This window comes from Lonchura striata, chromosome 20, assembly GCF_050655825.1.
Source record: "Lonchura striata isolate lonStrDom1 chromosome 20, ASM5065582v1, whole genome shotgun sequence".
NCBI lineage: Eukaryota > Metazoa > Chordata > Aves > Passeriformes > Estrildidae > Lonchura > Lonchura striata.
Window position 1 is genome coordinate 1,158,061 of NC_140722.1, and position 14,084 is coordinate 1,172,144.

The 14,084-nt window shown below is 43.8% G+C and overlaps 1 protein-coding gene across 22 annotated transcripts in view; it reads right to left on the reverse strand.

Moving 5' to 3' along the window:
- Nucleotides 1-11,212, reverse strand: part of NDRG3 (NDRG family member 3) — a 61,796-nt gene extending 50,584 nt beyond the window's left edge. For 18 of the 22 annotated variants that reach the window (XM_021536671.3, XM_085557743.1, XM_021536667.3 and 15 more), the window contains exon 1: nt 11,156-11,212. The gene's annotated coding sequence lies outside the window, so the exon portion shown is untranslated. Of the gene's footprint in view, nt 1-10,788 lie in introns of all 22 variants that reach the window. The other 4 variants (XM_085557739.1, XM_085557745.1, XM_085557736.1 and 1 more) reach the window with 2 other exon arrangements.
- Between the last annotated feature and the right edge of the window lie 2,872 nt (nt 11,213-14,084).

A 14,084-nucleotide genomic window follows, 5' to 3' on the forward strand; every position in this document is an offset into this window, starting at 1 on the left:
TGATGCCCTGCTTCACCCACCACTCCCAGAGTTGGGAATTTCATTAAAAATATTTTATTACATAGTTTTAAATCTTATGCTCATACACTCCTCTCTTGACCTCAAGTTGACTGCAACTTTTTTGTTTTCTAATGAGCCCTTTTCTGTACATTTGCTCCATTTGTGTATGAGGTACTCTAGGAGCTACAAAGAGAAAGTGTCCATCCACTACAGAGAAGTCCTACATTCCTCTCCTTGTTCAAGAGCTTTTATGAAACAAAGGGTGCAGAGGAAATCATCACAGGCTCAGGCATTCATTTATTTTCAAAACAATGACTTAATCTGGTTTAATTGATTAAGTTCATCATGATCCCTTTCTAGGCTGTACTCTTGTTCTTTTGGACCCTTCAGGCAATGCTTCTTATGTCAATATTACTCAATACAGTGAAGTCAGAGATCAGTTTATTTGATCTGTCTGAACCTCCTGTTCAGCACAGGAACACAAATTTTTCTCCACAACTCCTTCACCAAACCACACATTGGGATTAAGTAGTCTTGTTTCTCTTGGGATCTTTTGAGTCAGCGTAAAATAACTTTGCATTTGATGAAGGGACCAACAATTTCCATTGCAGCCCAATACAATGGCACCTGATACACTCCTGTTAAATATTAATGTCAGTTAGAGATTAAATGTTTTGATTTTTCTTCAAATGAAGATGTAATCAGGGGAGAAACCCTGAAAGAAAGGGGTAAAAGCTCCAAGGCTACTTCTCCTGCAATGCCTCTGCAGCCAGTTTGGAGGAAAACAGAGTCCTCACCATCACTGACTGAAAGCTGTTTTCTACCTTCTACTATGCAATCAGCAGTAATAAAAGTCATGGCTCTTCATCTAGCCACTGCATGAGAGAGACAACACAGCACTGCTCAACCAAGCTTCTTACCAGATTGAGGGTGACTGTGCTAATGCAGGTGCTCAGAGGGAGAAGCAGTAGCTGTCATTGTTAAGATGTGATTGATCATCTCTTAAAAATTAGGAGTATATAGGCATGCCAGTAAAATAAGGATGGAACTTTCTAATAGCTGCTCAGAAACCACTGCAGGCCTTGTCTGCTTGGCCAGACAAGAGAAAGAAATCCCCTTCCTACTGCAACTGCACCCAGTAGTTCAGAAGCACCAGAAGACACTAGAAGGAAGGCACCTATGGTCCCCACAGCCTGGCTTTCCCTGTACCTCTGATCCACACAAATTATTAAACCCTGCTGCAGGGAAACAGGGACAAAGGGCATGGAACAAGTCCCTTGACAGATGGAAAGGTAAGTGCCAGTCTTGAAAACTGAGGTCCCACACCCTGGAATCACTGCTGCTCAGAAACCTCGGTGTTTCCTTAAAAACACAAAAGAAAATTTGAGTCTAGTGATTTAGGACAGGATAAAAATACTTCAGACTTCACTAAATGAAATCTTTAAAGATCAGTATTTAAACTCTGTGAGCCTTTCCATACAGAATGTTTTGACAATACAAAGACCATTTGCTTAAGTCATTTTTAGGCCAACAAGGTGATTGATGATGGCTTCTATATAAGCAGTTCATTTTGACAGGGAGACAGGATAAAAATAGCAGTATAAGTGCCATGTTTATAATCAATCCATAGCCCAGAACAGCTGAAGTCTAGAGATCTGAGAAAACATTAATATATTACAACGGTGAATAAAACTTTTGGAAGGCAAGATATCTGCATTACAACACTTCTCAGTTCAGAAAATTAATGCTCAGGTAACAAGTTAAGCTTTCCGGCACAATATGTTTCAAGCCAAAACTTGTTTTCTCCCAACAACTACTACCTACCAATGAAAGAAAGCAGAGAGATTAGTATAGTGGAAACCTCCCTAAATGGCTGAGCAATATGTGCTTAAACAGTTTTTATTTTATTAAAATGAAGTACTGAGAGTATTTCTCCTGCATTTATACACAATTTTAAATTCATATTTCTATTCTACTGTGAATTTCTCCAAAGCTTACTATACCATACAAGGGACTTTATCCCATTTCTTATTTCTTACTTTTTTTTTTTAAGAGAGCACAGGCTTCTCTGGCTATTTTAGTGCTGTTATTGTTAAGAAACTCCCGTCTTTATTAAAGAAAAATAAAACAATTACAGTCAAGAGGGGAAAAAGAATTTCTCTTTTCTAAGACCCAAGGAAAATCTCTTCTACTACTGACAAAAAAAGATAATATAATGCTCAGTGAATGTCTCCTCCATCTGTCTGAGAAATCCTATGCAACGCAATTTCCAAAGCCGGAATTTGAAGGTTGTCTTGGGCTTGTTTTGCAACCTCAACAAAACATTCTTTTAAACACGGAAAAAAGATGATGAAAGTTTTTTTCCCAGATCAAACCAGCTCTTGAGGACACTTCCTGAAGTTCAGCCCCAACTGACACAAGCACTCAGCTCACTGTCCCTTTGAAAAAGCTGCTTCTGCACTGCCTAGTCTCATCCACTCTCCACTGCTGATGCAGGAATTCCTACAGAAATTATGCTCCCTCAGGATATCACAGTTAATAACATAAAAAAAAAAAAAAAAAAAGGCAGAATGACAGATTTCTTAAATGTTTCCAGAAGTCATTGTACTGCCAAGGAAAACAATGTTCAGTAAGGAAATATAATTTTTTAACACCTAAAACCTCTGCCAGAAATGGAATGCATTCATGTGGAACAGACACAGGCCCTCCTGAGAAACCAAATGGTAAGTTCTGCAAATAGTTTCAAAGACATTTTTATACTGGTGTGAGTGTAGCATACATATAATTATAGTGGCTTAGAATTCCCCCTTGAAAACACTTCATTTAGGCGATTACTACCAAATGTCACAAAAAAAGCCATTTCTCACAGTGTAAGCTCACTCACTATCCAAAGGGCTTGATGGGTTCATTATTCTTGTGAAGCTCCTGGAGTACACATGACCAGGCAGCCCTGGTGTTGACACTGTTGTTTCCCAGCTATCAAGAACTGCTCAAATACCTGGATACAGGACTGTCAGGCTACCTAAAATTTGAAAACTGTTGCCAATATTCCTATGCATTTAAAAAGAATTAATGAGGACATACTCAACATCAACAGGAAACCAAACCAAACAAACAAAACAAAACCAGTAAAAAGCATTTGGTTAAGAAAAGCACAAGAAGTCTATTACTGCTTTGGTATGACTGTCTCAGGCCAGAGAGGGACCAGAAAGGTGGCATGACCTTAAGACTGGAAAAGACCTCTAAGATCATTCAGTCCAATAATTAAAACACTAAATTGTAAAAAATCTTCCATTTAACCCAAAGTATAGATATATCAGAAAGTAAGAAGGGGGGGGGGGGGGGGGGGGAGGAGGGGAGGGGAAGGGAAGCAAATAGGACGGCATTTCTTATCCCTGCACCTCTATGCTTCCCAGAATGCCACCACAGAAGTTCAGAACACCCAGGATAGTCCCTAAAGAAATCAGATCAGCAAAGGTTTTTAACTTCCCTGCAGGTCTGGGGTGAGAACTGGAACACGAGCTGAGTGACAGGGAGTGCTGCAGTACAGTCAACTACTTTTAAGGCAAGTAACACTTCTGAGTAACCATCAGAGACCTGAGATGGCGCCTTCCCTTGGAGCACAGCCACAAAGAAATCAGTCAGCAATTACTGTGACAAAAGTCTGGTCACAGATCCTCTGACCACATGCAATACATACAGAGAAGCACATATTCAAGGACAACAAAAATCAACTGGGCCTTAAGTTTTTTCAAAAACTTCTCCAACTGCAAGCATCACACTTTGCAATTCCATGTCAATAACTCTTTTGCATGTTGGCAACAGGAGAAATGCTTATGGTTTCTATTTTCTAAGATTTGAACTGCTGCTGAAGAGAGCAGAGAAAAAGCTTTTGGAGAGCAACAGAGCTTGCATACGTATGGAGGTGCTTTCTGAAGCTTGGCTGACAGCAGGAAATACTTTGAGCTGTTTGGGGCATTTTAGGAGAAGCTTAGAAAAACTTTGTGATCCCTTGAAATCACAGGTAACTTGTCTGTGGCTCCTGCCTCGTGGTCAACCCCACAGCTGAGTCCAGGGGCAGGATAGCCATGAACTTCAAGTCTATTTAAAACAGTTACAAATACAGAAATTAAGTGTCCAAAAGGTACTGAATACCTGGGCAATGTTTCTGCTCAGTGTGGCCAAAAAAATATTTTAAACCTTTACTTTCTTATGTTGAGAACCACCCCCCCACATGGCAGCATTCCCAGACTGGGGTACACCTGGATCTCTATAGCACACAGCCCATATTGCTGCTTCTTTCTGCAGTAGAGGCCTCGCTTTTTCTTCAAAAAATAAAATGACATGTAAGCAGAGATGACCTGAACTACTCCATTAGCTCTTTTCTATAAAGCTACAGCCCCCTCTGTGCTTTTGTATTCACTCTGCTGGAAAAGTCCAGCCCTTCTGAAAAATGTCAGTTGAGTGCCCCAGATTGTGCCAACTCTTCAGTTACAATAATTCAGTTCTATGGCACAGCAGCTCAAATGAGCATGGTGCCCGACGCTACTAAGTCACACTATGGCCAAGGAGACAAAGCAGGCTACAGCCCAGCACCACAGGCTAACCCAGGCAAGCCAAGGACTCACCAAGGAGACATCCTGACAGACAAGCTTCTAAGCAGTAACTCCTTCCTTATGTTTCTTACAACACCCAAGCAGCAGCTACAGTGGTTGCATGATACAGGCATTGCACAGTTTAAAATGCTGAATAATATCCCTCCTATTAAAGCAATGACCTCACTGTGAACCAGCAGCCCTGCAGTCCCACAGTTCTGCTCTCAACTCCAAAGCACTCCTGGACCCCCACAGACACTGCAACCTCACAGCAGTGAGACCATGCTCACCTGTGTGGGGATGAAGCAGAGAGGCCACTCACTGACTGGTGACCTCACAGACCATTTAATCAACATGAACTGGCAGGAATACCTGCCGAGTGTTCCATCCACCTACCGCTAGAAGTAATAAAATAAAATATCTCTTACTGATTTTTTTTAAATAATGAATGTTTTCAATTAACTACTTTAAAAATGTCAGGAAAGAATAGTTTTATTCTGTGGCTGAGCTAATCCACATGAAGATTTTCACCAAACCCTGCGCCTTTCTTTAGGTCAGCCAATGGATAAAGCCCAAATGCATTGTAAAATGAGAAAAAAAAATCTTCCCTGGCTTTCCTGAGAGCCATATGATATGTATTTGATAACCCTTTCATCCAAACTAAAAGAAAAAAATAAGTTTAATTTGTAACAAGGGCCATTTCTTTCTGAAAAACTGTATCAGAATGAACTACATAAGCAAAATAGCAAATGTAGAGCTCTTATACAATGATTAAAAACACTCCTTTGTCAACTGAGCAGCTGGTCTTGCCCAAGACTCCCAGCACTGTTGTATTAGTTCTCCACTAAGGCAGATACAAACCACGCGGCACGTGAGCTGGCAGAACAGAAAAGCAGACTTAAACCACTCCCCAGGTCACATCTTCTACCATCTGGACTCAAGCCCTCCTTATCCAATGAGTCATAACATTACACACTTAAATCAAGTTTTTCTTTCTGCCTATGCAAAGGCAGAAATAACCTTCACAACCTGAACCCATTCCCCCACCTGCAGATTTTATTGGCAAAGTAATAAATTTCAAAATTACCACAGCCAAAAGAAACTGTTAAAAACACAAGCACCTAATTTCAGTTTCCACACAACAATAGTAGAAAAAAACTAGCAGAAAACTACTACATGTGACAACAGTACTGGAGAATCCAGGCAAATCTGCAAGAACTGATATGAAAAAAAAATTTAGAGAGCAGAAATTTCATTAAAAATCTATGTCCTCTGTATTTAGAAAACTTTAATGTACACAGATGCCAAATAATTCTAGAACACGCCATAAGGGTATCAGTAGCAATATTTGTGACTTTCCAGTTATATTTTTTAAGTATTTATGATGCTTATAAATAAATTAGAATAAAGTCCATATATAGGATAAAAAGTATTACTAGATCCTTATCAATTTACATAAACGCACTAAACCCCTTCCTTAATCACTTAAAGGAATTCCAGACATTACCCAGGGGTCAGACTGTTTATCTGCCCCAGCACAGGGAAGCCATCCAAAACACAGTCACAAAATCAACTGAATTAGTACCTAGGTGTCATTCATTCAGCAAGCCCTGCTAATCTGACTACAGCATCAAATGGGATCATTTTAAATAGGGAGTGCATGCCCAGACGGCCTCAGTCGAGACTGCAGTTCGGCCGGTAAGGTCGTAGTTTCAATCAGCAGCAGCAAGCACAGATATGCACTTACCTGACTGAACTGATTCTAATTAAACCCCAGCATGTGTATACTGCCAGTACAACACCACTAAATCAGCATTAATTTGTAATTTGTTGGGCTCATTTTCAGCCCAAGCTGTCTGCAGACTGGGCTCACTGCGGGGCAGCAGGAGTGCCAGAGGGGCACAGGACATGCAGAGCCTCTCCCTGGACAGTGCTCACAGCAGGCAGGACTGCTGCACCACAGCTTCAGAAAACCTGAGTGGGAAAGCCCCTGCCTGGACTAACATGCAGCTGAAAGCAGACCACAGAGGGTGGGTGTAAGTGGTCAATTTTCCCAGGGAGAGAGACTGCAAGGAGCCTTTTGCAGCACTTTACTATACACTGTATTCATAAAGTCTGCGAAAAGGGGCAAGGAGCAGAAGGAAAATCTCCTGAGGATACAAGCTATTCTGAGAACAAAGAAAAAGGCTGGCTGAAGATCTGCAGAAAAACCCTCTGAAGTAATAATGGAGAAATAAAACAACAGATAAAATTCAGCACAAATAAAGTTCCAGTCTGAAGAGAAATGGTCCTTATTTCACATATAGAGCGGTGTGCTCCAAACTGATCGTTAACTTTCAGAAAATCTTGCTGGAATCACAACAGATTAATTAAAGCATCAGTTCAAACCCATTCAGCACATGAAAAAATAATGTTAGAAAATTATTAGTATTAAAACTACCATATAAAAATATAGAATGGCTACATCTTAAATCCCAAATGCAGTGCCTGTTTCTTCCTTTCAAGGGAACATAATGGAAAGGAAAATATTTTCTAAAAGGAAATGTTTAAAAATACCAGCGAGGAATAATCAATCAGGCTAGGGCTCTTCTGCCTGGAAACAGAGATTGCTGCAGTGACATACAACAGAAACCTGTAAAATCATCAACTGAATGGAGAAAGTAAATTGAGATCAGTTCTTCCCTGTGTCCAAACAATACAACAGCTAAGAGATAGGAAATTAAGCCAACAGCTGTCAAGTTCAAAACAAAACAGAGGAAGTCAGCACCTACAAGGTGATTCTGTGCTCTGGAAAATCTCCCCTGGGATGTGGCAGTGCCTTACATTTAAGTGGATGGGAAACATGAGCTAGTTCACAAAAGAAAAATGCATTAATCATGAACAAAATAAAAGCAAACAACATCTACTTCTTGATATCCTACAAATGACAAGAGACAGAAGGGCCATCAGGCAAAGGTTTATATTACACATCCTGACCTTATGATCTTCTCTTTTTGGTCACTGTTAGAAAAGAACAGTGTTCTTACATGATAAAAATCAATTACATCTCTGGTACTCCTAGACCTTTTTTGAACTCACTCAGCTAACTTACCTGGAAAAGCTGATCTTCTCAGGAAATGAGGACACAGAGGGGTTGGATTAGTACTCTGATTTTCAACAAATTGAACTGGATCAGGAAAACTTCCTCAGTAAATGCTGAAGGTGGCACAAGACAGAGCAAGAATATGACCACCCCTTTTGCATGGCAGCCAGTCTTTTGATCAGTTTAAGATGTAACACACAGCTTCATCATCAAAACAGAGATGAAAAGGAAGCAGCTGATTGCCTATCTTCTCTGTTCAAACACACAGGTAAAAGCCATAATTCCAGCTCTTGTGGAGGAAAAAAATAATGCAGCTTCACATCTTTAGTTCATCTGCTAACTACAAAGAGAGTCTGGTTTATACATGACCAAACAGTAAAGGTTACTTTAAAATTAAACATTACATTTATAATCTCTCCTAGTTTTATGTTATGTAAAATAAGGAAAACCCCTTTGGGGAACTAGGCCCATTGTAAATACAGAAATGCATCAAAGTCTGGAAAGGACAACAGCCAGATGAAAACAGATGCTTCCCACAGCACCCACCGGATTACCATAATAAATGGTGCTATACCAGTCACAGCATACAGTGGGGTATGACCAGATAGAAAATGGTGAGTGATCAATAAGACCATTAAAAATCCAGCAAATTCCATTTATAATTCAGAATTTACAAGAGCAGAACTGAAAACTAAGTGAGGTTATTTAAGTCTCTCATCAATTTTGCTTTGCACATTAGTAGGCACAGTCACCCAACCCTTTCCACAGCAGGACCGAATCACAACCGCTCTGCTCAATAACTGACCGGACTGGCCAGAACACTGAGAATTCCAAGGGAAAAGCAATACAGGATTTTATTATTCCTCTCAAACCACATTCACATAAAGGAATACTGAGACACCTATCAGGAACATTGTCTTCAGCACTACACAGGAAAAGTACCAAACCACTCCTCTGCTCCTGGAACCATCACAGGTTAAACCAGGCCATAATATTTACAGACTTAAATAGCCTGAGCCAGCCCTGCACAGTGCCCAACATGGGCTTAAGCAGCACAGACATATTTACTTCTACCCATGACACAGCTGGCACAATGAGCACAAGATAAGCTCTGCTCAGGGAGGGTTATGGTGTTAGCATTGCCTATGAAAACAGAACTGAGGTTTGACTTTGCCATTTTCCAGGAAAAAACTAAGATGCTGTTTGTGAGAATGAAAATGAGATAATTAAAAATTAAAACCCCTAGTCTCTTCTTACACATAAAAAACCAATTCCCCCAAAAAATTTAAAGCTGAATTACTTTCTTTTTTGTTTTTATTTTAATCCTTAAACTATACTACGATTATAATTTTTTGTGCTTCTTACTGAGATACCTGTATTACTACTTTGCTGTAATGCTTACCTTGAGCATACAACAGAGAAATGTTTAAAATAGATGTCTCAGAAGTATCTCTAAAAAGATTTTCTAGTATATCTTTAAGGAATCATAATACATGTTGCATGTAATAAAACCTCTGAAATCTAAAGGTATCGCTACACTTACACTTTCCAATGGAAAACACTGAGGTCTATATAACCAATGCGAAATAAGAGCTGCATATGGGAGCACTGGAGGGTTTCTGAAGGTGAGGTTAGAAAAATCCAAACCAAACATATTTATTCATTTCAATTAATTTTTAACCTCAGATGCAGAATGAGTAGCTAGGAATATAGTTACAGGTTTCAATAATGCTGCTTCCAGCAGTTGTATGATTTTAATTGTATAATTTGTTTAATTTTCACTTTGTAACATTTCCAGCTTCTACCTTTGCAAACATCTTGATACAAGACAAATATAAGGCACATGAAGCTGCTACCCACCCTAAGACATGGTGCTTTATGCACCACACAAGGTTTAAAATCCCAAACAAATAACTGAAATTGGAACAGTCATTGCCCATCTCGAGCCCCCTCAACAATCCCCAGTCCAGCGGCCAATAATCCAGATGAATCCTATGATCACTTTGCTTCTTTCAGGACTCTACCCCAGTTCACTAAGTGAAGCATGTGGTAAGCTCTGCTCGCCTAGCGCAAAGAAATTATTGTGCTAGAAAACCTTCATGTTAATTTTAAATTGAGATCCCTCACTCTACATCACCTTTCTGCTTTTTCCCATAGACTGATGCACTGCTGCACCTGGTTTGCCAGGCTCCATCATTTGGAAGACAAATGTTGTTTCTACAGACAAGGCAAAGCAGAAGCTAAAGCAATGAGCCTCCAGGTCCTCTGAACATGGGAGACTTACAAGCATGCCTGACACATGCAGCAGAAGCATATTCTTCAAAGAATGGCCTGGGTTGGGAGGGACCTTAAAGCTCACCCAATACTAAGCCCCCTGCCAAGGGCAGGGACAACTTCCACTAGACCAGTCTGCTCCAAGCCCTGTCCAACCTGGCCTTGCATACTTGTATTCCATTCTTTTCCACTTGTAACCTCCATCTTCTCATCACCCCAGTATTCAAATACAAAAACTCTTTTGGATTTCCCAGACACAACCCCCTGATCCTTACCAGACAATTCCTGTTCTCTGGAGCAAACACGTGGTGTGACCAAGTCACAACCTCACAGCAATTCATGCTGGACTGTACTTTATCATCGCACACTGGCTTCAACCTCCTCTCGAGCCACCAAAGAACGGCGCAGCCCCCAGGCTCAATCGGCAATGCAAGACCCAAAGGCAGTGCCACGAGCCGCCAGCCCGGGGCAGGGCTTGCAGCCCCACTGGTTCTGTAATACCCCACCTGCTGTAGTGCCGCTTATAATGGTGCTCTTTAAGATAGCAGAAGCCTCTGATTTCGAGACAATGTTTTTAATTACTCCTTGTGACTTACGCTAAATACAAAATATTCATTAAACAGAAAATAGCAACATGTTTCAAGCCAACGAAAATCTTCAAAAGCTATTCCCTTCCCATTCATATCCCTACAAGACTGGGCCGAATTAAAGATAAAAACCTAGTTTGCGTTGTCCAAACTAAAAAATACAAAGGAGAATTCTGAGATCTGAATACCAAAAATAAAAGCTATAATGAGAGAAAACAGAACGCTAGACGCACTCCCCTCCGTTATTTACATGCAAAAACCATCTCCGCAATAACCTCGAGCACTTCCGAGACGTTTCCCCCACTCCCAGCGCAGCCCGGTGTGACGAGGATCATTTCCCACTCCTGCGGGGGGAGTGGGTCTCTCGGCCGGAGCCTCGCAGCGGAGCCGGGCTGCGATGAGCCCCCCCTCAGCGGCGCGTCTCGGCCGGGGCCGGCGGCGGCACCGATCCCCGTACGGCGAAATCACCCCCACCGCCGCCGGGGCGCGGCTGCCATTGACTCTGGCCCGCCCGCCGTTGCCGCGTGGAACCTGCTGCCCCGGGGCAGCCGCGCGTCCCGGCTCCGCGGAGTCCCGCGGGTGCGGAGGGATCCCAGCGGGGCCGGCCCGGGACTCACCTGGACCGCGGTGCCGCCGCACTCCGCCCGCCGCGGCACGGAGCGCTCTACGCCTGCGCGGAAGCCCCCTCTGCGCGGGGTCGGGACTACAAACAACATGGCGCCGCCCCCCACCGCCCTCGGGCGGCGCCTCTCGCAGCCTCCCCCTCCCGCCGGCAGATGGCGCCACCTCGCTGCGGGCGTCCGCCGGGACCCGCCCGGCCGTGCGGGCGCCGCGGGCGCGGCTGTGCCGCCGGGGCTCGGGGCCGCGCGGTGTTGGCGTGCCTCGATACCTGACCTGACTTCATCTGAGCACGGCTGTCCCTCCGTCCGCGCTCGAGGGCCGCAGCCATGCCCGTCCCGCGGCAAGCTCGCTGCCCCGCGGAGGAGGCGTGCTATCCTCCACCTCCTCCTGCCTTCTCCCCTTTCTCGGAACGTCTCTAAGCTTCCTGGAGTAGTGTGGCGTCCCCAGGGCCTCTCGCCTTACCCTCGGTAGGACCTTACCCTAAACATTTAGGATCGAGGTATTTCCCAAAGGTAACCTGTGTCGTGGTTTCTGGTGCCACCCTGTGGTCTTTGCCCTTGAATAAGTATTTGGAGCAAACAGCAGTTCAGGCCGACCACACCAGCTGTATTGACTGTGCCTTCCTACGAGGATCGGGATTTTCTTTGAGATCCCTCGTCAGAAGTGTGCAGTAAGTGATCACTGGGTACAAGCTAGCCTTTGAGCGTGCTGGCTGAGATGGCCCCTGGGGGACCTGAGCATACCCACAGAGGCCTGAATGGCCCTGGCCAGCCTCACCTGGGAGCCCCACCCTACCCTTGGGAAGTCCCATTCCCACTCAGCCCAATGTCCTCCTCCTTGCCTCACTTGCAGGAAGGTGTCTGTCTCCAGCTGTGCCTTCTCAGCTTGGTTCTGAATGGACCTTGGCTTTTAAGTATAGCTTGTCCCTTGGGCAGACCCCTATAACTTTATGCTAATTGGATAATTTTTTAATTACATATTTTAGCTTTGTTTCATATAGGTACTTTTGCATATAAAAGCTATTAAATAGTACCATGCTAAGTAACATCTACCCCTTATTGCACAATACCAAGCATAATTGCAGCTCTTTGTAATAGCTTTGAGCTTGCCTGGGCTACCTAGAGCTAGAGAGGAAGACGGGGTAAGTGTGGACTTGTGCAGGCACTATAAGCAGAAACATCAATACTGCTGTTTACATTTTTAGGGATTATGTAAACTAGATGAGTTAGTTTGAACAGAGGTAGAAAGAGGGGATTTCCTGCCACATGACTGTAAATCATTGCACTGGCTCTCCCACACAGGAAGCTGCTTTTAGGCTCTCTGGTGTGGCTGGTCCCCAGAGTCCTTGATGTTGTCCACATGGATTAGGTGCTGGAATGTATCCAGAGAAGGGCAATACAGCTAGGAAAGGGTTTGCAGCACAAGATCCTGAGGGGTGGCTGAGGGAGCTGGAGGGTGTCAGCCTGGAGAAAAGGAGGTTCAGGTGAGACTGTGCAACTCCCTGACAGGAGGGTGGAGCCAGGCTCTTCTCTCTGGCAACAACTGACAGTATAAGAGAAAATGGCCTCAGGTTTCAACCAAGGGAGGACTAGGTTGGATATCAGGAAAAGTTTCTTCATTAAAACGGTAGTCAGGCATTGGAACAGGCTGCCTAGGGAAGTGCTGGAGTTACCACTCCTAGAAGAGTTAAAGAAATGTGTGGATGTGACAGCTGGGTGTTAAGGAAACTTCCCAGTCTGACCATTCCCAAGACTCTCTCACAGTCACTCTTCCAACACCAGTGACTTTAACTGCTGGGACTGAAGCCCCTTTGCAGCAGCAGCTCCAGTGAGCCGAGGAGTGCCCTGCTTGACTCTCTGCACTTCCCACTCTCACAGGCAGACCCTCTTTCCTCACCAGTTTGACTCCAGGTTTCCCATGGGAGTCTGAGATGTCTTTTTCCATCAAGTCCTTTATTCCTGGCACAGTAACACAGAAACAGCTTGAGCTGGTGCCTCCAAGGAGCATCCCCAAAAAGGACTCCTGGGCTTTTATCCCCTCACAGTCCAAGCTTGTGCAAGTCTTGGCTCTTCCTCTCTAGTCCTCAGCTCTTGCAGTGTTGGAGCACCTGGCTGGGCTACAAGTCCAGTGCCCTTTGTTATGCACAGTGTCAGCTATTTGAGCTCAATCTGCAGCTGTCACTGCAGCTGCACCACCAGCTCCTGCACTGAATGGATTCCTTGACAGGGGGATGTGGTTCAGTGGTGGCCCAGGCAGTGAGTTAACAACTGGACTTGATGGTGTCAGAGGGCTTTTCAAACCTTAGTGATTCTGTGATTATTCCATTATTATCTCATATGTGCCTGTGCTGCAGAATAGTAGCCCAGGACCCTACCAAAAGGCAGCGGCGTTTGCCCTAAATAACACCACCTCCTCCCTAAGTGTTTTTGAATAACCTGTGTCTTTTTTTTTTCTGCAGTTCTCCCAGAAAGTGTTAGTTTCTATTTTTCTCCCAGAAGACACTGAAGCAAAGTGGTGCTTTTGTCAATGTCATGCAGAATTATACACTGAGATGTTGAACATCCGATGTAGCAATAACCACCATGTGGGTATAGGTGAGGGCTGGGAAGCAGATGAGTCTCTGGCTGTACAGGCAGTCAGGGCTGGGGTTCCTTAGTGCTTTTGGAGTTGTTCAGTCGAGGCAAGTGTCCTCAGTGTGGCTCTGGGCCAAAGCTCCAAGAGGATGGAGCTGCTGAGGCCCTGGATGGGCCAGCTGACTTCACAGTGAAATTGTCTGGATAGAAACTTTGTAACACAATTTTGAGTATTAGAAGAAGGCATTCCTTATTGCAGCGTGCTGGTCACTCAGGGTGATCCTTCCTCCATTTCAGTGGGATGAGTGTTGGGTGAAGAGGGTTTTTATCATGCACACTAATTACATATTCA